At 38.3% G+C, this 25402-nt stretch overlaps 1 protein-coding gene and 1 non-coding gene across 5 annotated transcripts in view; one reads left to right on the forward strand and one right to left on the reverse strand.

Annotated features, from left to right (window-relative positions):
- Positions 1 to 25402, forward strand: part of LOC109267632 (uncharacterized) — a 122712-nt gene that overhangs the window by 63579 nt on the left and 33731 nt on the right. The gene's annotated exons all lie outside the window — the stretch shown is intronic.
- On the reverse strand, positions 13953 to 14025 carry TRNAA-UGC (transfer RNA alanine (anticodon UGC)). Its single transcript has one exon. It is a non-coding gene; the product is annotated as a tRNA-Ala (tRNA).

Below are 25402 nucleotides of genomic sequence, written 5' to 3' on the forward strand. Positions count from 1 at the left end.
TGTAAGTGGAGGTTGGATTCTTTGGGGGAATGTTCTCCAAATAGGCAGATGCAGTCCTTCTCCCAGACTTTTCTCATTCTGCAGGTGTGGGATGGGGCCTGTGCCCGGGGATCTGGGGAAGGCACTTCACGTGAACTACCAATCTGCAGGCCATGTCCTGTCAGCGCAAGTGTTTTCTTAGCCCCTATGCAATATGGTGTTTAATTTGTTTATTTTTTACTTATTTTTGAGAGAGAGAGAGAGAGAGAGAGAGAATGAGTGGGGGAGGGGCAGAGAGAGAGGGAGACACAGAATTCAAAGCAGGCTTCAAGCTCTGAGCTGTAGCACAGAGCCCAATGCGGGGCTCAATCCCACAAACCACAAGATCATGACCTGAGCTGAAGTCAGACACTTAACTGACTGAGCCACCAAGGCGCCTCTAATTTGTTTAATCAGATGCAAACATCATAAAATTCAGAGATTTCTCACAGAAATCCTGATTTCCAACTTCTCTTGAAAAATTCCCTAGCGCACTTGTACCCCAATGTTTATAGCAGCTCTCTCAACAACAGCCAAAGTATGGAAAGAGCCTAAATGTCCATCAACTGATGAATGGATAAAGAAATTGTGGTTTATATACACAATGGAGTACTACGTGGCAATGAGAAAGAATGAAATATGGCCCTTTGTAGCAATGTGGATGGAACTGGAGAGTGTTATGCTAAGTGAAATAAGCCATACAGAGAAAGACAGACACACATGTTTTCACTCTTATGTGGATCCTGAGAAACTTAACAGGAACCCATGGGGGAGGGGAAGGAAAAAAAAAGAGAGGTTAGAGTGGAAGAGAGCCAAAGCATAAGAGACTGTTAAAAACTGAGAACAAACTGAGGGTTGATGGGGGGTGGGAGGGATGGGAGGGTGGGTGATGGGTATTGAGGAGGGCACCTTTTGGGATGAGCACTGGGTGTCGTATGGAAACCAGTTTGACAATAAATTTCATAAAAGAAAAAAATTCCCTAGCAACAGTTGGTGGGAGCTGACTAGCAGCTGCCTCTTCTAGGAGCACATGGGCTGTCCAGTTCAAAGACGAGCTCACTGTGTCCTACTGACTTCTACCCTGTTGGCTTCATTCAGAACCACATGTGTGAGCTACCTCTAATAAGTGTGAAAAACAGGAGTTTGGGTTGTTTCCCTTGTATGTGACACAATCTTACTTTCTGAAACAAGGAAAGAAATATATATCAATTAAGAAATCAATACCCTTTGTAAAATGAGGAATGATTTTGCACATTGAATCATCGTGAAGAATCCCTTTTCCTAGCTTGTGAGTCACTTATTCATGACATACACAAAGAGGTGTCTGACTTTTGCAGGAATGTGAGCCATTGCCACTTTGAAAAAACTTTGTCTCCCTCCAGTGCAGGAAAATAGGATTCTCTGTAATCAAGATGAGAAATGATGAGCCAGCCTTGTTCTCTATATATTCTGATTATTAAAGTGAAATAGGCCAGAGGTTTCCAATGTGGGTATGCTTCAGAAGGCCCTGCAGAGTTTTCCAAAGTACATGCCAAAACCATCTCCTTCCTCCAAACCTCTTAAATGGGATCCTGATAACCGTATGTTCTTTTCTAAGCTCTTTCAAGGTAATTCTCATAGAACTGATTTGTAACCTGGGTAAGTCCCAAGGCAAAGTGCATTCCCATCTACAGTCAGAAGACAAAAACAAAAACAATAATGCAAGTTTACCAGTTTTTCTTTAATGGGATAGAGAGTTCTTTATCTTGAGATTGTATCCTTTCTACCCTTTGCTGATAATTTTTGTTTCCTTGTCACTATGTGACATAGTGACAAGACAACCTTAACTTTTCTTTAATGGCCTTCCTTAGCAAAACAAATACATAAAGCAACCTATGTCAAGTACCCTGGTCCCTGAACATTCTCATTATACAGCACTGAGCCCAACCATTCTTAACCACCTGATCCAATATTTTCCTTTGACCAGCATGCATAATGGCATTTATAGTAAAAAAATTTTTAGGTTCCCCATTCTTGAAATTCAGAATGGTTCATGGGATCCAGTGTTTTAGGGCTGGATTTGCCAGGTGGCAATCTCGGGACTGCTGCTGCCTGCAGATGTTATGTTTGGCTTGCACGATGTTTTTATAAATTTTTTAATTAAATGCATTCAGGTGAAGCATGTGCTGTCCAATTTGCCATAATCCCTAGTACTCCTCATTTCCTTACACTGAGTCCAGTCATTTAAATTACCCAGTAGGCCCTCTAAGATTTTGAGTGTATGAATCCTGGGGTAGAATTTATGTGGAAAAATTAAAAGTGTGGTGGCATTGTGGTTAAAATTAAAATAGTTTTTTTTTAAACTGTTTCTAGTCCTCTTTGGAAAAGAAATGTGGATCTTATAGTCAGTTTGGATACAGAACATCATTGGCACAATAGGTTTTAATGTGGAGATAGAATATAAAAATAAGGCTTTATTATTATTATTATTTTTTTTGATGAAGGACCAAAATCAGATCCCCTATGGAGCTACAAATTCCAGAATACATTATGTATGATCTTTAGAATAGACAGCAAGGACTGAGAAGAACTAAGGGGGCATAATAAGAACATGCCAGGATAAATTAGCAGAAAATGAACTCAGCCATACAGTATTCACTCAAGCAATAAATATTTATCAACTGCTTTTATGAGCCAGGCATTATGCTAAACTGTGGAAACATATATGAAAAAGAGCTGGTACCTGCCCTATTTGTGCTAATGGTTACATAGAGGAGACTGATATTAAGGAATACATTCATGGGGCACTTGGGTGACTCAGTCAATTAAGCATCTGACTTCAACTCAGGTCATGATCTCGCGGTTTGTGGGTTCGAGCCCTGAGTCAGGCTGTGTACTGACAGCTCAGAGCCTGGAGCCTGCTCCAGATTCTGGGTCTGCTTCTTTCTCTGCCCCTCCTCTGCTCACACTCTGTCTCTCTCTGCCTCTCAAAAATGAATAAACATTAAAAATTTTTTAAAAAAATAATACATTCACAAAAAAATTGCAATTCTGAATAGTGCTATAAGTAAAATTACAAGGTGAGAGAAGAGAAAGTAGCAGTCTGGATCCAACCAAGAGATATAATCACACAGTGATTTAAATAAGTGAAGTTTAATACAAAGTTACTAAACTATGATAAAATAATAACTATAGCCTATAAGAAAACTATATGGTATGGGGTGGGGGAGGGGGTCCCCAAGCAAGGACAAACTTAGAAGTAGTTAGAAGTAGGACCCCTCTCCAAGGCTGGGGGGATTCAGATCTCCTTGGGAAATGTAGTTGAATCCATGGAATCTCAGGGAAGCTCACTGATTTGCTGGGCCATCCAGGGGCCTGCAGATTAAGTGTGCAGTCACAGGGCAAACAGGAAGCAACACTTTGGATCACAGATGGGGCAGATGTACAGAAACAGGTAGCCTGTGCATGGCTAGGTAACAAGAGTGGGGATGCCAGTGTGGCAGGAGGCCTGGAGCACAAGGTGTCCTTGTAGGAAAGACTATTTCTAGAGGGTGGTGGTATGGGGAAAACTGCAGGAGACAAATGTAGGGAAGAGGAGAAGTGAGCACATGGAATCAGGGTGCCAGCATGGCCAGGAGACCTGCAGCATAAGATGTCCATATGGAGAGGGTCACAGGAAGGTGACCACTAGGCCACACTGGAGCTGCAAGGTCTACAGGGACAGCATGTTGGGACAGAACACCCCCAGGTGTCCACATACCCACACTGCAGGACCCATCCTGAGCCACTGGCAAAGGCAGGAGCGCCCATGCTTCCTCCAGCAATGTGCCTCCAGCGCCCTCTACTGAAAAAGCTTAACACCACACTTACTGTAAGAGAACTGTAGAAAGGCATTCCATCCATTATTGCGGAGCCTATACTGAGAAGTAAATTCGGAGCTGAGAATCAATAAGTTCACAACTGGCACGAAAGTAAAATGGAGGGTCTAGGATAAATTAAGAAAAGGGGGAATAGGTAATAAATTCCTTCTTGAGGATATAACATTTTAGCTGAGGCCTGAAAGTTGAATACAAGTTAGCCAGACAGGAAGTTGGAATGAGCATTCTCCAGGCAGAAGAAACAACACGTGGGAAGTCCCTGAGCTGTAAAAAAGCTTGCCAAGTTTAGATATCTCCAAGAAAGCCCAGTGTGGTTAAAACAGAGTGCACAGAGGAGGGTGGGGAAGGTGGGGGGTCAGGTTAAAGAGTTAGGTAGGAGGTTGGTGATATGAGAGGTCTGAGTCAATGACAAGGATCTTTGGATGTTCTCCTAACTACAATGGAAAGCCACCAATATATGTTAGGCAAAGGAATTCTCTAAAGTTTATTCTGACTGTTACATGGAGAATAAATTGGAAGAGGATAAGAGTGGAATGAAAATACCAGTTAGTTAGCTAGTCCCATAGTCTAAGCAAGAAGAGATAGTGGCCTTGACCAGGGTGGGAATAATAAAACTAAGTGGACAGATCTCCACACATATTTAAAAGCTAAAATCAACAGGATTTGGCAATGAATTAAATGTGTCAGAGAAAGGGGATATAAGGGACAATCAAGGATGACTTCAAAGTTTTGGCAAAAGTAACTGGCTGGATAAGGAACCATTTACTGAAGAGGGAATAGGTTACAAGAGTACAGGTCAAAATGAGATTAGTAGTTCGACTTGAACTACTATGGTATATATAAAGAGAGAATTTATAACATTGTATACACTGCATATGTTATAGTATAGCATATATATAGTACTTAAAGCCACATAAATTGATGAGATTGCCAAAGGAGACAATATAAAGTGAGATGAAAAGAGAGCCCTCAGCTTAAATCCCAAGGGTGGACAGAGTAGCAGAAAATAGGAATAGAGCATCTGGGTGGCTCAGTCAGTTAAGCATCCAACTCTTGGTCTCAGCTCAGGTCATCATCCCACAGTTCGTGGAACGGAGCCTTGTGTCGGAGTCTCTGTGCTTGGGATTCTCTCCCTCTCTCTCTCTCTCTGCCCTACTCCTCCCACCTCCTCTCTCTCTCTCTCTCTCTCTCTCTCTCTCTCTCTCTCTCTCTCTCTCTCAAAATAAGTGAACTTAAAAAGGAGAGGGAAATATGGAGGGGGGTTGAGAGGGGTAGCCAGAGAGATATAAACAAAAAGTGTGTCATGAAACCACGATTTTTTAAAAAGTTTCAAAAAGGAGGGTTACCAGTGTCTCCCAGTGCTGCTGAAAGGCCATGCCATGATGCGTATTTAGGAAGTATCATTGAATTTGGCATCATGCAAGTACTTGGAAGTTTTAGTAAGAGAAATCTAGCTTACACAGTGTGAAATAATTAATGTGCATTGAAAAAATGTAAACAGCATTTGTAGACCAGTCTTTTGAAAAGCTTGCCTATAACAGAGACTAGAGAAGTAGTGTGATAACTGAAAAGTATTTAGTTCATTTAGCGTGAATTTAATTACTTATATAATTGGGTTTACATCTACTTTTGTTATTTTTACTTTCCATTTGTCTCTCTATTCTGTTTCTTTTCCTTACCTTTCTTGCCTCCTTTCAATTAATTAGTTGTAAAATTCCACTTAACTTGGTAGTTATTAAGTCTTTTATTACTCTTTTGTGATTATCAAAAATATTACAACATGTGTTTAAACTTATTAGAATTGAATATAAATTTGTACACATACTATTTTATGGGCACAAATAATATGTTTGTGTTACCATGTATTTTAATTCTATACAGATTGCAAATCCTCTAAGATATTATTCTTTTAAACAACCAATATTCAAATATATATACATATATATGTGTATATACATATATGTATATATATATAGAGAGAGAGAGAGAATGAGAGAGAGGAAGCATGAGGAGGGAAGGGGAGAGAGAGAGAGGGAGGGAGGGAGGGAGGGAGAGAGAGAGAGAGAGAGAGAGAGAGAATGAGAGAGAATCCTAAGCAGGCTCCATGCTCAGCGAGAACCCCAACACAGGGCTTGATCCCACAACCCTGGGATCATGACCTGAACTGAAATCAAGAGTTGGACACTGAACTGACTGAGCCACCCAGGTGACCCAATATTTTTTTATATTTACCCACATATGTATCTTGTTCTATTGGTATTCATCTGTTTCTGCATCTTCAAGCATTTAACCTGGCAACATTTTCCTGAACTTGTCAAGAGAAAGCCAAAAGAACACTCTCCTTGTCTCATTGTGCTTTATTCTGTATATATTCTTTGGACATACTTGCAACTGTATAATTTAATAGCAAATTAACCCCCAAAGATCTTAATTTTAATAATTATATTGTCAGTACTAGTTCCCATTTGATTTGTTTTCTGTAGTTTCCTGCATATGCTGAAATGCTTCAACTTGTTCTTTATTTTTGAACGTATTTAAAAAACTTTTTTGTTGTTTTTATTTATTTTTGAGACAGAGAGAGAAAGAGACAGAGGGTGAGCGGGGGAGGGGCAGAGAGAAAAGGAGACAGAATCTGAAGCAGGCTCCAGGCTCTCAACTGTCAGCACAGAGCCTGACACAGGGCTCAAACTCAAGAACTGTGAGATCATGACCTGAGCCGAAGACGGATGTTCCACCGACTAAGCCACCCAGGTGCCCTTATTTTTTAACATATTAATCATAGTCATTCTAATGTCCACCCTTTATTAGGATCCCTTATAGGTCTGTTTCTGTCATCTGCTTAGAATGATAAGGCACTAGTTTCCGTTAGAATGATAAAGGTACTAACTAGTCCCAGATCATCTTAATCTAATCAGTGCTAAAATAATTGTAAGACAGCTTTCAGTCCTTGTGAGGGTTGGCCTTTTTGCCATTCACCCTGACTCCCTGGGCCATTGTTTGGGGTACTAACTCAGAGCCTGATTTATCTGGACCACCTCCCTGATGGGGTCTGAACTCTATTAAGGCTATTGAAAATTCTTAGCTTCTCGGCCTTTTCCGATGAAGTGACCCCAATGTTGGGCTCATCTCCTGCTGGATTTTAACCCCATTATTCTTTGCTGTCTTACAAGCTCTCTGAAGTATTTGAAGAGGCATTTATAAATATACCTTGAATTTTCTATTTTTCTCAGTAATAGAGTTGGTATTAATTAATTAGCCTGCCATTACCAAAACAATTCTAATGACAGCAGAAAAGGAAGTATGAGGGAAAAGTTGTCTTGTTTCTGTTTTTAAGGTACAAGGTACCAGTTTAAGTGTGAATGTTGCTGAGGGTAAAGTCAAACAGAAAGAAAAAAGTTGAAGATATAGGTAAAAAGAAATAACTGATGGATATGTTTACCTTATAAGCCATCTATCTTAAAATTTGGGTGTATCTAGCTCAGAGGTACCAGAAGAGAAATTGAACTTTATGAAGGTTAAGACTGAATGTTCAGCCAGATTAAAAACAAAAGGAAGCATTTTCTGCCCATTATAGAAAACAAGCCAGCTTTTGTCTGTTCTGTAAATCTGTGCATGCAAGAACCCAAATGTGGGTGTGGGGTGTGGGGGCTAGTGGGGACTGGAGACACTTCTCACACTGGGCTGTACAGTGTTATGCTTTAAATATTTGTCTCTATTTCGGGAGTTCTGATCGTCACAGCATATTTACTTTGCTATGTTGGAGGAGGAGCCCAAGGGACTGAATAACACACAATAGTGTGAGAGACTTCATTTTGAACAAAAAGTAAAATTTGGAGCATGAAATAAGATTAATTATTTTGTTATATGTTTTGAATCTCTTTTGTAAGTGAAACTTGCTAATCTTCGATTTCCTTTTATGAAAGGAAAGTGAATGATATTCCCTTCCAATGTTGCCAAAATGCTAACAATTCACTTGCAAAAGCTGTAAAGCTCTAAAAGTAAATGGAGACAGGGCGACATAGGATAGAGTGCAGGATTTGAAGGTGAATCTAGCTCTATAGCCCCCAATCTTAGAATAGTTTTTTATTATGACTTTTAGTAAACTAAGGGTTACCAGGAAATGGTTAAGTCTTGGTATTTGCCCCAGAACTGATCCAAGTAGCAGAGGAAACCAGGCTCACTCAAACCAGAATTGGTTTGATTGAACAGTAGAAGGAAGCAATAGAGATGATTTCCGATGGCACCTTATGGTTTTGCTTGTTACCAGAATGTTTCCATACTTTTAGATGCCCAGGTAACCATATGAGGAAACAGGATATTGGAGGTCTGGGGAGAAATCTGGTGAGGGATTCAGTTGTGTTAGTCATTTGAATATAGAATTGGCACCATATGCCGTGAGATAACCTAGGAAGAATGGAGATTACAACAGAAGGAGCTTAGGTCAAAGCTATTGGGATGAGGACAGAGCCAGTCAGAAGTCTGGCTCAGGAATGAAGATCCAGTATTAGAGGTTGAACAGGAACAGACAATGATACAAGAGAAGTCTTATGATCCCAAATGCCAGAGGCAAATGTGTTTCTAAAAGGTAGGAGCAGTCAATGGAGTCAAATGCTGCTATGAAGTAATTTCTTTCTGGATACATACCTCTTAGTGGGAGAATGGACCTCCCTTGCTATGGCTGGCCATGTCTGCCTACATCTTTGATCTTACTTTTTCCTGATCTAAGGTAATTTGTCTCTGTCATCCTGAGGGGAAACTCCCTTAAATGCATATTTCTTGTAATATTCTCTCTTCTTCCCCTTTTAAGGCAAACTCTCAGAGTGATCTATTAACATCTTTTACTTTTTTTCTTAACCCACTGCAATCAGGTATCTGTTTCTGCTCTCATGTGATTGTTGAAATTATAATAACGTCTAGATTATCCAGGAAAAGAGTGTAGGATGGGAAAAGCAATGGGCCACTGACATTTCATGGGGCATGATGTCTACCTGATAAGGCTCTTATGTAGATTAAATTAAGTAAACTAATAATTACAGGGTCTTACACATAGTTTCAAATACTAGATTCCATCTCCTTGATCCATTGTATCCTCTTCTAACTACCTGTGGTCACATAGTTCGTAAGTGATTGCAGATTCAAACTGAGGTCTGCTTGGCTGAAAAGGCTGCCTGCCTGCAAACTACCTGCTCCTGGAAACCACAGTCCCTGTCCCAGTTCCCAGGTTCACACCTCCACACTGGACCTCACCCTGCTAATCTGCTTCTACCCCAGATATCAGCCTTCATTGGCTGCCACCCCACTTGTCCCGACACCCTGACTGTGTCAGCCCCCAGAGAAAGTTGCAGGATAAAAGGGAGGTTAAGGTAAGAACTATTAAGTAAGATGTGTGAGCATTATTTGCCAAGTTCACAGGAATGAAGCAAATAAATACCCAATGAATGGAAGAATGCTTGTGGCATTCAGAAATCAGGGAATGAGTCAATATATGCATGTGATCAATATAATAGGGGCTCTGCAAATTTGCAGTAAGATTTCCAATAAGTTCATTTCTTAAGTTTCAATACCTTATGCAAACCTTAATTTGTAATTTAAGAGATGCCCAGTAGGTGGTGTGGCTTACTCACAGATGGTTTTTCAAAGCCAACCACGGATAGTATAGTTTGAATCATAAAATTCTTATTAATGCAGGAAGAGTTTGGAAAAATAATTTAGACCATCTTCCCCCTTTTCCAAAATAGGAAAATGGGGATTAAAAAGTATATAATTTACAACAGAAGATCCAGCACTTAAACCAGGTGGCTGATAGTAACCTGAAACTCTCCTATTTATACTAGATGCTAGCCTCCAACTTCGGGTAACTTCCCCTAGGAAAACCATGCAATCACTAAGCAGCTAAGACTGGGTTAGGAGTGTGTAAGTATACACAAGAAAAGTTTTCTGCCGTGGGATGACCACATTCTTAGGATGGAACTGTATTGGAGCTATTTATACAGTATAAGAAGTCTCAATAAAAAGGGACATTTAAAATGCGAAGAAATGCACTCCTTCACCTTTCTGACTTTCTCCCACCACCTTCTGCTTTTTCCCCTACAACAAAATCCCACCTTCTAAGTGTTCCCCATTCAGGCTGTAAATTAGAAGAAAGCCAGTTTCCAAAAATGGCTTACTTCCCAGCCTACCTCAGAACCCAGAATTCCCAGAGATAAAGGCAAGGTCATCATGTCATGTCCACTTCTAAAAGACATTCCTGGGAGAAGTTCACATCCATTCCATTACTGGAAAAATGATTATTGAAAACTTATTATATGCCAGGGATAGAACTGTAAAAATAGTAGTCAACACCAACTATTGTCATGAAATTTTATCTTACTGTAGGAAGAGACAGAAAAGAAACAAGATAATTTCAGACACTGTTAAGTATTTGGATTTGAGAGTGGCTACAGGGAGGGATGGGATTAGGAGGGTATTTCTGAGGAATAGTCAAGAAAGTTTGTCCAAGAAGATGATATTTCAGATATAACAAAGATTCGGAGGAATGATTTCAGCAGAAGAAACAATTAGTGCAAAGACCTGAAGAGGGAGTATTAAGCTGTTTTCAATCATTATATCCTTAAAAAGCATTAGGTAGTTCATCAGATTGCATCTTCAAACCTGTCACCTGATGAAAAGAAAGATATTGAAGGAACTAAAGTTTAAATCAGAGAAAGGGGAAGCTGGAACGAGTCAGGTGTGTCCCTTTGCCTTAAAGCGTAGACGTTGGGGAGAAGGGAGGCCAGCAGTGGACACTGGGCTGGGGCGGGGGGTTCCAGAGAGGAGACATCACAAGAAAGCAGAAAAGATTTACCAAAGGGACAAACTAAGTTCACCAAATACAAACTGTATTTGGTACTTAAGAGGTACTTAAAAGTAGCTCTTAAAAGAGCTTTTAAAATAGCCTGCTTATTTCCATCTCAGTGGTTCTTAAAATGTAGTCTAAAAGTCACAAATTAGAGGGGTCCTAAGTGGCTCAGGAGGAGCCTCCGACTTTGGCTCAGGTCTTGATCTCACAGCTTGTGAATTCAAGCCTCACATTGGGCTCTGTGCTGGCAGCTCAGAGCCTGGAGCCTGCTTTGGATCCTGTGTCACCCTCTCTCTCTGCCTCTCCCCCCTCCCCCCCCCCCCCCCCGTGCTCTGTCTCTCTCTCACAAATAAATAGAACACTAAAAATTTAAAAAAAAAAACCACGGGGCGCCTAGGTGGCTCAGTTGGTTAAGCATCCGACTTCAGCTCAGGTCATGATCTCCCGGTTTGTGAGTTCGACCCTGAGTCAGGCTCTATGCTGACAGCTCAGAGCCTGGAGACTGCCTGGATTCCCTCTCTCTCTCTCTCTCTCTCTCTCTCTCTCTTTGCCCCTCTCTCACTCAAGCTCTGTCTCTCTCTCTCAAAAATAAATAAGACATTAAAATTTTTTTTAAAAAGCTACAAATTTGAATCACCCAGGCATTTGTCAGAGACCTCTGGGTATCATATCAGGTTTTTCAAATCTCAATTTATGGGATGGGAATTATAATAAATAATAGGTTTATTATAATCAGAAATTATAATAAACTATAGATTTATTATAAGTAGAATATGTATTACAATAAATAGACACAGACACACTGTGAATGTCACACACACTAAAGTTGAGAACTGATGCTCTGTAAAATTTGCATTTTACCAGAGATGCAGCTCCTCAAAGAGTATGGCCTTCTATTTCTGCTAGCACAGGCTCTGTTGTTCAAAGTAGGAAAAGGCTAAAACACCTCTGAGGAAAAAAGGGAAGATTACTGCATGATAAAAAAACAAAACCTGCAAAACATTAGGAACTTTCTTTAATAGTTCTCTTTATAAAAAACACATAGGTCTTTGGTAATGTGTGGGGTTTTTTATCTATAATATATAAAGGAGCCCTTTTCTTTCTAGATTTGAATAAACAAAGGACCTTAGGCTTTCCTCGAGGGTACAGTATTATTTTTCCTATGGATATTGTAATTTTGTGGGCAACATGTTCTCTCCCTACATCTCAAGAGCACTGAGTTCTCACCTCATCCAGCTCTTGGGGATGCATAAAAGAGAAAGTTCCATACATGAAATTGTGGGTTGGGAGGTTGTGACTTCAACTCCCACAGTAGACAACCATGACAACATGGCAAATGCTTTTGGAATGGTGAAGAAAATTAGTATGTTCCTCAATCCACTGGTATCTTTGTATTTGATTTAGAAAACTATCACCAAAAAAGCAAGAGTAAATTTGGACTTCTTACCCACCCACCTCCCATCTGTAATTAGGTACTGAGGTGTTTTGTTTTTTTGTTTTGTTTTTTTACTAACACTTCCACTTACCCAACCCCAATAAACAAACAAAAAGAATAGGATTATATCTGATTGCCTGATACAGCCTGATACATTTAATGCTTGATTTCTTTCTTACTTTTTAGCATCAAAAATTTGAAGAGAAAGCATAGAACTTCTTTCTCCCATAGATTTTTCTGGTAGGCCATAGTGCCTCGCAGTAGCCACGGTTGTAGCAGTGGGGCTTTGGAAAGATGTTTCAAAAGCCTACAACCTTTGCTTAAAGACTCTTCAACCACTGTTCACATTCCAAATGCTTTAAGCAAAATGTCAGAGGCTTCATCAGGATGAAAATTATTTTATGGTTTCATAACACACTAATTTCCCTGGAATTGCCTTATCTCCTTACCTCAGTAAAATATCTGCTAAACCAGCAAAAGGAGAATCAGTCAATTAAAGTTTGTGTATTTGTTCTTCACAAAGAATTCTTAGGATACAAGTTTAAGAATGGACAATTAAGGCAAATTATTCATGAGGTATATATGCCATTTGCATTTTTCCCTTTGGGATACATTTGTCATCGTCATTTACATGGAAGGTATTTGCTTGCAGATCTGCCCTTTTGCCTCAGAACTAGGATAATGTTTCCATTTCAACTGAGTCATCCTTGTCCTAAATATTGCATAGTGGCACAGACTGACATCTGCTGTTTCCTTGGGCCAAACACAATGATGAGGCAAACAAGGCTACGGTCCCCAAATCTCTTGTTGTGTGCCATTTTGTGTGGTGGTCAGATGTGTTTGTATATTGCAAGGAATTATAATATTGAATTAGTTGCATAAAATCCTACCCAAGAAAATTTTTTTTCCTGCCCAAGACATTTTAAAATAAAAGGCTTGCAAATGGAGTACCTGCTCTAGCTATGAAAAATGTGTTCTGAAAGCACAGAGGGAACATTTGCAACTTGAAACTTTTCATCAGAAATTGAGAGAACTCAAGGTCAGTTTAATATTAATTCCCACCCAGCTCTTTCATCTAACAGATATCAAGTTGCATTTGAATCTGGTAAAGAGATATAAATTTAGGTCAGTTTAGCCTTCATAGGACAAATTCCTTGAGAAATATTCTGTATCTGTCTATTCAGTCTTGAGTATCATTAGGTTATTTTAAGGTGAAAATGACCAAAACTTACCTTTTTCATAGAAAGGGAAATTCATTTCTGGCAAGTTGAAATTGCCTTTGAATAATTTATAGGGAACAGAGAATTCATCAGATCTCATATCATCAGCAGCCATGAGATTGCCTTGTTCTGTAATGGGTGCTATGGGAACTGGGAAGCTGGAGTTGGTTAGCATAATTTCTAACCAGAATCTCATACAGGTTAAAGGGAGGCAACATTTAAGAAATGGAAAGTCTGAGTCAAAACTATGTAAAAAGGAACCTTAAAAAAAAAACAAAACAGCCTCAGTATAAAGGATATTCTCTAGACCTCCTACCCCAATGCTGATATTCACTGTACCATAGTTCTCAGACAATATGCAGGGCCTTGTCTCATAATATCACCACCCTCTTCTCCTTTTCATTAGGTGGGGAGGTGATAATAATAGAAACAACAAGATAAAGTAATATAGCCAAATAAAATGAAAACAGTTTAACCTGAACAAAGCGAGAAAAGACCTCCAATTCATTGCTGATTAGCTGCTTATTCTTCTATTCAAATATTAGAATTCTCTCTCCCACTCTTTTCTTTTTAAGTAAACTCTATGCCCAAGGTGGGGCTTGAACCCATGACCCCGAGATTGCAAGTCACATGCTCTACCAACTGAGCCAGCCAGGTTTCCCTCTCCTACTCTTTCAAACCTGCTGCTGAAGCAACTACCTTGAATCCTTTTTAAAATTTAGAAATTTATCATCTTGGGACTTCCTCTAGATCCCATGTATAATCGTCTTGTTCATTAGTTTAAAATGCTTATTGACCACCTTTTGTGTGCAAGGGACACAGCTGATCATTAGTCTAAAAACCAAGTTGAATAGTACCAAGCTCCTACTCTCATAATGGGTGGTAACTGAACTTAAACTTGTACCTTGGGTCGTATTTCTGCACACATAATGGGGGAATAAATTCCAGATGGAAGTAATAGCCTGGGGAAAGGCTTGATAAGAATGTAGTTGGACCCAACCAAGGAACTCTAAGTGGACCAATTTGATTGCATCGTGAGGTATATAGGGAAGACTAATAGAGACAGATTGTAAAGATAGACCAAAGCCAAATACTAACAAACCTTAAATTCACAATAGAGAGCTCTACCTTGTGTGGGTGGCAATGAAGAATCACTGAGTAGTTTTGAACCCCCAAAGCATAAATGAAAGATAAATTAAGTTATTCTTTAGATTGTGGGGCAGTGCTGGGAGGTTGGGTTGTAGGGTGAATTAGAAAGCCTTGCATTAATTCAGGCAAGAGATAAGGGGCTAAATTTGGGTGATGGCACCAATCAAGGAGAGAATCAAGGAGAGAAAATCGATCTCAGAAATATCTTAGTTATGTATCTGCTATTCCAAACTTTTTCTTGCTATCCTACCTTGCTTTCCACCACTCTTATATACTCTATCCCACTATAGACACCCACTTTACAGTGCAGTGACCAACTTCTCCAGCCCATAGATAAGGAAGTCCTTAACCTGGAGTCCAAAGACCCCTGAGAGTATAATATTAAAAGCTCCTTGGACCTGGATGGGGGAAAAATTACATCTTTATATTCAGTCACCTCTAACTGAAACTTAAGATTTTCCTCCATTATAAAATAGGAAACAAATCACTATAAAATTAGCTGTTCTGTCAGCTTTTTAGTAACAGAAATTATAGATATGTCATATTACAGTTATTGTCCATATATTAATATATAGTTTGTATTCATCACTATTTTAAAAGTAAGACAGCAGTTAGGCCCATTACCACATCCTATTGTCTAATGTGTGACTAAAGAGGCAAATGCTACCGTATCTCAAATTTGTCTTTAATATTTTGATAATGGTATTTCAGTATAATTGATTTCCTTTGTAATCCTATGTGATTTTGGTGAACACATTTTAAAATGTTAGTCTTAAAAAAGATACCCAAGCTTCTCCAGACTGCCAAATATCAAGAAGCCTTGTAGAGATCTGGATCATCATTTGAGGTCATGTCCTGACACAATTTCATCACCATCTTCAAGGTCTAGCTCTCTATGCTTGAGAGAAAATATTCCATCTGTCCCTCCTAAAGGCAGCTTTGTTTTTGTCCATCACCTGTAGACCAGGGAGGGAAAAATATCCCCTCATTTGCCACTTTATTGCTAGTTTCACCTCTTCCTTCCTACCCTCACCTCTATTAAAACTTCTTGTATTTTATGAACTTTCTTTCGTATACACTCAGAATGTCAATGCTTCTGTAACCAAGCATAATCTCCATCTCCATTTTGTCCTTTTTTTTTTTCCTGGAGAATTCTTTCTATGTGAGATAAATACCATACTATTCCTGGATCTAGTCAGTTTGTCCTTGCTGCATACCGGAAGCCAACAACGTTTAAAGGTGAACGCCAGTCTGTATTAATTCACTTCCTTGTAAGTGGGAGCAGGAGGTGAGAGAGGAATTTCCTGCTGGGAAATTAATGCTGCAGGAGGCACCTTGACAGGACTGTTGACTATCCAGTAATGTGGGGAGAAAAGGCAGGAAGGATATTATTGACTGAACAATGGATAAAAGGTATTTTTAGGGGACAAGATGTGCACCAAACTTAAATTTCATCTAGGACTGACCCTGACGTCTCCCACTGAATTCTTGCGCACTGCGAATCTTGGCACATGTGCATAAATTGATAACCTCTGTTACATAACTTTTGAAAGGGCACAGGCTTAGGCCACACACTGAAAATGAAAGCACAAGGAATATTTTCTTTGTTGACATTGTGATGAAACTAGAATAATGTTTAACAGCAGATTTTGTTTTCATGAAAGTGCCTTCCAATTTACCTCATTTTCTATAACCAAGAGATGGCAATGGCGATGGGAAAGAAGAGAATATGCATACTATAGAACTTTGTGGGGATTCCACTGTGCTTTTGTGTTGTTAGGTCTTTTTTTCTTTTAACATATACATTCAATGACTAATGAAAAAAAATAATTAGCTGGCAAATTGTACAAGACATTTTCATCAATATTCTCTCCCATATTGCAAGTAAATAATGAGGTTTCAGGGGTTGTTTCTGAAAACCTGTAACTTGACACTTTCAGCAATAATCAAGAAAATAGGAATGTGAAGTTTGATCTTTGAGATTGGAGCTGTGGATGCAAAGATTTCTAGTGTCACAAAAGGTAGGCTTAGAATTCAAATGACTTTCATAATTTGAAGGAATTAATGGGTGGGGACGGATATATACTAAGGGAAGGGGAGTCAAATGCATATTTGTGTGAGACCAAAACTGTGAAGGGGTTAGTGTGGGCCATAAGCATCCAGAAAGCAAAACCTACCTTGAAAATGCAAAAATGTTCACTCTCTGGCTACTGTGAAGCCACTGTTTCTCTAGGACCAGGAGTGCTTTTTCTGACTGCAATGTCTGTGGAGACAAGAAGGAGGAGGGCAACTGTCACAGGAGAGGTCAACATCCATAGGGTACTAAGAAAGGAATTACTAGGGGTGCCTGGGTGGCTCAGTCGGTTCAGCATCTGACTTTGGCTCAGGTCATGATCTCATGGTCTAGTCGTTAGTGGGTTGGAGCCCCTCGTCAGGCTCTGTGTTGACAGCGTGGAGCCTGGAGCCCACTTCAAGTTCTGTTTCTCCCTCTCTCTCTGCCCCCAAAATAATTTAAAAAAAGAAAGAAAGTAATTACTAAAAAAAAAAAAACCCCAAAAGTGCAAGGATATGACATTTGAAAAAAAAGAAGGTCGTGGGAATTAAGATGAACAGGCCAGTATTGCTCCATAGTGGTATTCAAAGAGGCCACAGGACAATGTGCTGAGTTGTTCATACGTAAATTATTTTCAGTTTAAGGGTTTATCCTTTCCTCTGCGATTATGTCCTTCCTAATTTTCTGGTGTTAAATTGCCTTTTCTTTTTAAATTACAAATGATAGTAGCTTTTCCTTAAACCCTCCTTTTGGGGAAATTTTTTTTTTTAAAGAAAATTGAGAAGTACATCCAATCTCCCCAACTCCTTTTCATTCTCTACTCTTAGCATGGCTAGTCCGGACTAGTGAATACCTGAACTTGTTCATTACATAAGCCTTTCAGAAAAATTTAAGCACATATTCTCAGTATATGGGACTTTACTTATAAATTATATTCATATATTGCCCTGATAATATATACTGATATTATTAAACTTACACACATAAAAATATAAATTTAAAAGGATGAAATGAAAAGTAAACATTAAAACTTTTTAGTTATTAAAGATTCTAGGTCACCTGGGTGGCTTATTAGGTTTCAGCGTCTGACTTCAGCTCAGGTCATGATCTAACAGTTTGTGAGTTTGAGCCCCACGTGGAGCTCTGTGCTGACAGCTCAGAGCCTGGGGCCTGCTTCAGATTCTGTGTCTCCTTCTCTCTCTGCCCCTCCCCCGCTCGTGCTGTCTCTCTGAAAAATAAACATTAAAGAAAATTTTTTTATTTAAAAAAAAGATTCTAAAGAACCCGTATGTTCTCTCTCATCTTAAAAGTATTGTTGGGACCAACTTATTTAATATACCTTATTAAAAAAAAAATCTTGGCACTTTATGAGACCCGAATTCAAAGGCCTAGCTAAGAATTCAGTTTATTTTCATACATAGTTTTAGTGGCTGTCATAACTAATATACACACTTTACAAAGATAGGGATCCAAACAGAAGAAGTGCCTTATTGGCTACACTTCTTAAATCATGGTACTCATTTTCAATCCCATTCACCAATTGTGCAAAGGTTTTTCATTTACATTTGGCTAGTAAATTTCCTTCTTCCCTGATGTCAGTCACTCATCCATGCAAACTATCTATTTTTAACAAATGGATTTAGAACATCTTACTTGGAAGATTTTTAAATTCTAAGTCCCTAAAATGTAGAAATATGAGTTTTTATAGATGAAACCCACTCTGTATGGCAACTAAAACATTAATGAGAGAAATATCCCCCAAATACTTTCTTCATAACATGAGTTTCTTTCAAAAGCAGCTCCTTTCTCATCCATTATTAAAATGTGACCTTTACCTTGAAGGGGCAAATCAAGTCTGCTTATTTTTTCAAATATCTGCTAGGTAACACACTACTGATAGCTACTTGTCATCACAAAAGGTCAACAAAGCTGCAAGTGAGGGTTTTTTTTTTTTTTTTTGGTTGGTTGGTTTGTCTGTTTGTTTGTTTAGTAAAGAATACAATATATGATGAATCTTAAATTTGACATGTTATCTTCCCGTAACATAACCAGGAAACCTCTGTATTGTGCAAAATTTTCAAGATCACTGCCCCATATCATAAATTATTATAAAGTGTTTTTAAATATAACGTAATCTAATTTCTTAATTCCCTTACCCACATCCTAATTTAACATTGCAATATGCTGAGAGTGAACACACAGCCGTGGGTATGCAGTTAATGCCTCCCAGTATGGAACGCACACGCTGCCCTTGGGAGGTGGAAACGTGGGTGCATGTTCCTAGCTAGTAACTGCCTGAACTACAGGCTACATGACAATATATAGCAGGGAGAAGCTATATATTAAATATTAATAAAGCTCAATTAAAATTATATTTGTAGATAAAGTTCTAAAAATAGAAATTCTATTATTTTCTTCTTGCATCTCAGTCACTGAGGTGTACATACCATGGATAGCAAGGTCTTAATCAATTTGGATAATGTGCTTTTCAAATTTTTTAATTGACTGCCAAAGGCCAATTTGTTTAAATGGCAAAGTTTATTAATTAACATTTTCAATTCTCTTTATGAACACATTGGGCTATTGTATAGAGCATAGTGTCCACAATTCTTTAATTTGTCTAAGAACAAACTAAAGAACTTAAAGAACTTTGTTCTTAGACAAATTAAAGAATTTAAAGCCTAGAAAATAACTATAGATAAATTAAAATAATGAATTTCTCTTAAGGAACATTGTTGAAACAAAAACAAATTTCTGAAAACGATCTTTCTCTATGGATCTTTTCTAAAATATTAAACTGCCTGAGACGAAAGAAATCTATATTACAACGTGGTATTGGAGCCAGACTCTCCTGCTGATCTATGAGCACATAACCCTTGGGCTTCTGTGTCTGAGTTTTCACAAGAAGAATCTAGACACAGCCTTTCCTGCTGGTTCACTAAGAATGACATTCTCACTATTAAAAGATGTATTTGGTTTCTATTAATACCACTATTATCAGGATTTTGTGATTGTTACTCAAAAAGCTCAACCATTGAAGTTAAATACAAACAGAAATTTAATTGAAGGTTACTAAGACATAAATAGCCTGAAACAAACATCCAAGCAGTAAAATAATGAAAACACTAGCCTTTATATATTGTTTTAATTGATTTTTCATGAAATTGATAGTATAAAATTAGGAGACTATAACAAAGAGCTATAAAAGCATAAGCTAATGAAATTAGTATAATTGTGCCATATAAAATAGCCAAGAAATAACAAGTTGCCAGAAATTTTAAATAATATTTTTATATTTGCAAAGGTACATATTCTTGCGTTTATTGATTACTGTACTCATTGTTAAAAGGATGAATTTCAAAAATACAGTCAACTCTCATTATTCTCGGGAGTTATGTTCTGTGACAACTGCAAACATTGAATTAGTGAATACTGAACCATTCTTCCTAAGGGAAACAAGGTTAGGTTCCCACATGCCTCTGGTCACAACACTTTTCTTGAACCTATCAATATACAACCTTGTTTTATGTGTGTTTCTGTTTAAATATACTTTAATATCTACTGTTAATTTGTTAACATTGAATTTGCAGTCTTACAGCACTGTAACTTAGGCTTGAATGAAGCTAATCTAATGCAGATGACAAGCTCTGACAAGCTCTCCATGAGGCACGTCATAGCCTTCTTGCACTTAGGAACTCTTGCCAACAATTCAACGAGAACAAAATTACCCACACACAAAGTAACAAAAACAAAAATGAAAAAATGTAAAAACACAAAATACATGGCCTAAATATACCAGGAAAAGGACACTAGTTTACAAAATAAGACCTGAAACGAGAAGACAGAGAGCATTACTTTGTTCAGCCTCAGCTGGGCACACAAGACAACTCAATATTTTGCAACTTTACACATGACCGTGAATGACCATGAAAGTGCTATGAGTATTAATTTGGGGGTTACAAGTAAATTGTAGTAAGTATGCACATTCACAAATATGGAATTCGTGAATAATGAGAACCAACTGTTCTGTTCCTTATAAAACCCAAATTAACAGAAAAATAGGGAAGTGAAATACGAAAGATGATTGTTTTTTCATTGTCAAGTTTTACTAAAAAACGGAAGGCAGGTATTAAAGTAAAAATCGCAAATATTTATTAAGGGTTTCTTATGAGCAAATAGGACTCTGTTAAGCTCTTAACAAAGTTTTAATTTCAATAACTCACTTATATAGTTGACATTATTAGTCACATTTACAGATGAGAAAACTGAGGCTTAGGAGGGAAAACATATTCCCCACATTCATGCAGCTAATAATTGGTTTAGCTAGAACTCAGTGTAGATTCAAAGGTCAGAGTGCTCCTGCATTTCCATGAAATACGACTTTCCTAAATGTAATTGTAGGCTCTTATTTTGAAATTGACTGATAAATTTACTACAATGGCCCTTTTCATCCATAACCCAGTGGCAGTTTTTAAAACATTTTTTCCTTTGTTCAGGTTCTTATAAACTTTGCATCTAAATATTGTTCATCTTAACCATGCATAAATATTCTGTTGACATTCTTGTAAATTCTGTGGAAGATAAAAAAGTAAATGTAGACTTTCAGATAGCATAATTCTTTTTTTCTTGTATTTTGTTCAGGAACACACTCTTTTGAACTTATACTTGATCAGAGAGAAATTAGGAAACGTGTTCTTTCAGAAACCCCTAAAGTAAATCACTCCTTGCATCTGAAACATGCAGCTAACTCTTCTCTATATTTTGTTACGAGTAATTGGAGATTGTGTCACTTCTCTGTTCAAAGTTCCAGTCATTCTTTACTATTCATAAACAAAGTCAAACTCGTCAGCCTGGCATTTAGAGTCTCCGTAACATGAGTCCAACTTCCAGACTTAACCCATGTAGCTTTCCTTAGTGCTTAACTCTGCTCCATCTAGCCTCTTCTAGTTGCTGCTACCCCAGAATACTCTTTCGCTGCAATTCTGTGCCATTTCTCACATCGTTCCTTGGCTCTCTTACCCTCCAACATCTATAGATGCCAAAATATGGCCTCCTTCATAAGACCGTGTCAGTATCTGCAGATTATAATTAACTTATTCCACCTCCATACTTCTGTGTCTGTGTCTTTAAGAAAGTGCCTACACATCGTAGGTGTTCAACAAATGTTAGTTAAATTGAAATGAAAGAAAAGAGTCATGAATATCTGAAACTTAAGCATTATCTCTTAGGACACCTTCTACACAAGAAAGCAGAGATATAATTTCTGACTCTTGTTGAAAATTTTCCGTGAGGACAGACTAGCTATTTGGTTATCAATCAATAAGTCGACACTTTATTTTATTTTTAACTTTTTTAATGTTTATTTTTGAGAGAGAAAGAGACAGAACATGAGCAGGGGAGGGGCAGAGAGAGAGGGAGACACAAAATCAGAAGCAGGCTCCGGGCTCTGAGCTGTCAGCACAGAGCCTGACATGAGGCTTGAAGTCTTGAATGGCAAGATCATGACCTGAGCTGAAGTTCGACACTTAACCAACTGAGCCACCTAGGTGCCCCAATGAATTGACACTTTGTACAAGTTTTAAAGCTTTTTGTTTTTGCTGGCATTTTCTATACCATCTTAACTGCCTATAAAGGTATTTACTACCCACGGATTTCGTGAATCCAAATCTTGGTCTGGTGAGATCTTAGACCACGTTAGGAACTCTCTTCTGATCTGTAGAAGATGTGGGGATAAATTTCATTCATGGTGCTCTTGTGAACATAAACATGTCTACATCCTTGCAGTTAATTCCCAGTGTGAGAATGAAGAGCAACTAACAGCACCTTGTTTATGAAGTGGAGGGTGTGTTGAGGAAGTAGTGATGGAATGGGGAAGAGTGCCAAGAAATAGAGCGCTGAAAAGTAGATCAGAATGAGATGATAGAGAGCCTTGTTAAACAATGAATGGTGTTTGGGCTTTATTCTATAAGTTATGAGGGCTCATTGGAGGCTTTAAGCAAGGATATGACATATTCAGAGTAACATTCTTTTTTTTTTTACAGATCTGTCTTTTAAGCATGGCAGCATAAAGCATTAGCTAGAAAGGAAATTGTTAGCAGGGGAGTTTAGGATAAATGCTTTATTTACCCTCCTGGTGGGATAGGAAAAATGTAGCTTTCTGGAAATCACTAGGGAGACAATCTCATGAGGAAACAAGAGTTGCTGGGTCTCAAGACGTCTTCTCTCACCCACTTGGAAGATTTCTCAATCCTCAGCTTCTCGTGTCCCAAAAGAACATAATTTCAGCACTGATAAATTGACTCTTTCCTGTAGATTTTGAGTGACTTACAAAATGTTCATTACTGATGGGGGAACCCGCTTCAGTGAGTTTCAGCTTGAGAACATTTGTGACAGGAAGAAGTAATGATAAAAATATGGGATACTAGGGGTGTCTAGGTGGCTCAGTCGGTTGAGTGTGCGACTTCGGCTCAGGTCATGATCTCACAGCTCGTGAGTTCAAACCCCATGTCGGGCTCTGTGCTGACAGCTCAGAGCCTGGAGTCTGCTTCGGATTCTGTGTCTCCCTCTTTCTCTGTGCCCCTCCCTCATTCATGTTCTGTCTCTCTCTCAAGAATAAATAAAACATTTAAAAACATTTAAGAAAAAAATATGGGACACTATTAACCAGGGGCATTTCTTTCAAGTTTTCTCACTCAAGCTTCTTTTATTTTTAAAATTTTAATTCCAGTATGATTAACATACAGTGGTATATTAGTTTCAGGTGTACAATACAGTGATTCAACAATTCTATACATTAGTCAGTGTTCATCATAATGAGTGTACTCTATTTTTTTCTTCTAAGATTTCATTTAATTTTTTTAACATTTTATTTATTTTTAAGAGACAGAGAGAGACAGAGTACCAGCAAGAGAGGGACAGAGAGAAAAGGAGACACAGAATCTAAAGCAGGCTCCAGGCTCTGAGCTGTTAGCACAGAGCCAGACATGGGGATTAAACCCACGAACTGTGAGATCATGACCTGAGCCAAACTAGAATGTTTAACCACTTAAATCACTAAGCCACCCAGGCACCCCTGTAAAATTTTATTTAAATTCAAGTTACTTAACATATAGTGTAGCACTGGTTTCAGGAGTAGAATTTAGTGTTTCATCACTTACATATAATACCCAGAGCTCATCACAACAAGTGCCCTTTTTAATGCCCACCACCCATTTAACCCATCCCCCACCCACCTCCCTTCCAGCAACCTTCAATTTGTTCTCTAGAGTTAAGTCTCTTACAGTTTGCTTCCCTCTCTGTTTTTATCTTATTTTATTTTTCCTTCCCTTCCCCTATGTTCATCTGTTTTGTTTCTTAAATTCCACATGAGTGAAATCATATGGTATTTGTTTTTCTCTATCTTATTTTGCTCAGCATAATATACTCTAGTGCCATCCACATCATTACAAATGGCAGTATTTCATTTTTTGATGGTAGGGTAATATTCCATTATATATTCATATATACACACACACACACACACACACATACCACATCTTCTTTACCCATTCATCAGTCAATGGACTTTTGGGCTCCTTCCATAATCTGGCTCTGAAAATGCTGCTATAGACATTGGGGTGCATATGCCCCTTTGAGTCAGTATTTTCATATCTTTTAGATAAATACCTAGTAGTATAATTGCTGGGTCTTAGGGTAGCTCTATCTTTAACTTTCTGAGGAAACTTCACACTGTTTTCCACAGTGGCTGCACCAGTTTGCATTCCCAACAAGAGTGTAAGAGGGTTCCCCTTTCTCCACATCTTCGCCAACATCTGTTGTTTCCTTAGTTGTTAATTTTAGCCATTCTGATAGGTCTGAGGTGGTATCTCAGTGTGGTTATGATTTGTATTTCCCTGAGGATAAGTGATGTTATGCATCTTTTCGTATTTCTGTTAGCCATCTGGGTGTCTTCTTTGGAAAAATGTCTATTCATGTCTTCTGCCCACTTCTTAACTGGATTATTTATTTTTTGGGTGTTTAGTTTGATAAGTTCTGTATAGATTTTGGCAACTAGCCCTTTATCTGATATGTCAGTTGCAAATATTTCCTCCAATTCTGTAGGCTGCCTTTTAGTTTGTTGATTGTTTCCTTTGCTCTGCAAAGTTTTATATCTTGATGAAGTCCCAAGAGTTCATTTTTGCCTTTGTTTCCCTTGCCTCCAGCAACATGTCTAGTAAGAAGGTGCTATGGCCAAGGTCAAAGAGATTGCTGCCTGTGTTCTCCTCTAGGATTTTTTGATAGTTTCTTGTTTCACATTCATGTCTTTCATCCATTTTGAATTTATTTTTGTGTACAGTGTAAGAAAGTGGTCCAGTTTCATTCTTCTGTATGTTGCTGTCCAGTTTTCCCAACACCATTTGTTGAAGAAACTGTCTTTTTTCCATTGGATATTCTTTCCTGCTTTGTTGAAGACGAGTTGACCATATAGTTATGGGTCCATTTCTGGATCCTCTATTCTGTTCCATTGATTTATGTCTCTGTTTTTGTGCCAGTACTATACTGTCTTGATGACTACAGTTTTGTAATACAGTTTGAAGTCCAGAATTGTGATGTCTCCAGCTTTGTTTTGCTTTCTCAACATTACTTTGGCTGTTCAAGGTCTTTTCTGGTTCCATACAAATTTTAGAATTGTTTGTTGTAGGTGTGTGAAAAATACTGGTGTTATTTTGATGGGGGTTGCATTGAATGTGTAGATTGCTTTGGGTAGTATAGACATTTTAACAATATTTGTTCTTCCAGTCCATGAGTATGGAATGTTTTTCCATTTCTTTGCATCCTCTTCAATTTCCTTCG

The sequence above is a fragment of the Panthera pardus genome, unplaced genomic scaffold, assembly GCF_024362965.1.
Source record: "Panthera pardus isolate Hobbes unplaced genomic scaffold, ASM2436296v1 HiC_scaffold_2, whole genome shotgun sequence".
NCBI classification, from domain to species: Eukaryota; Metazoa; Chordata; class Mammalia; order Carnivora; family Felidae; genus Panthera; species Panthera pardus.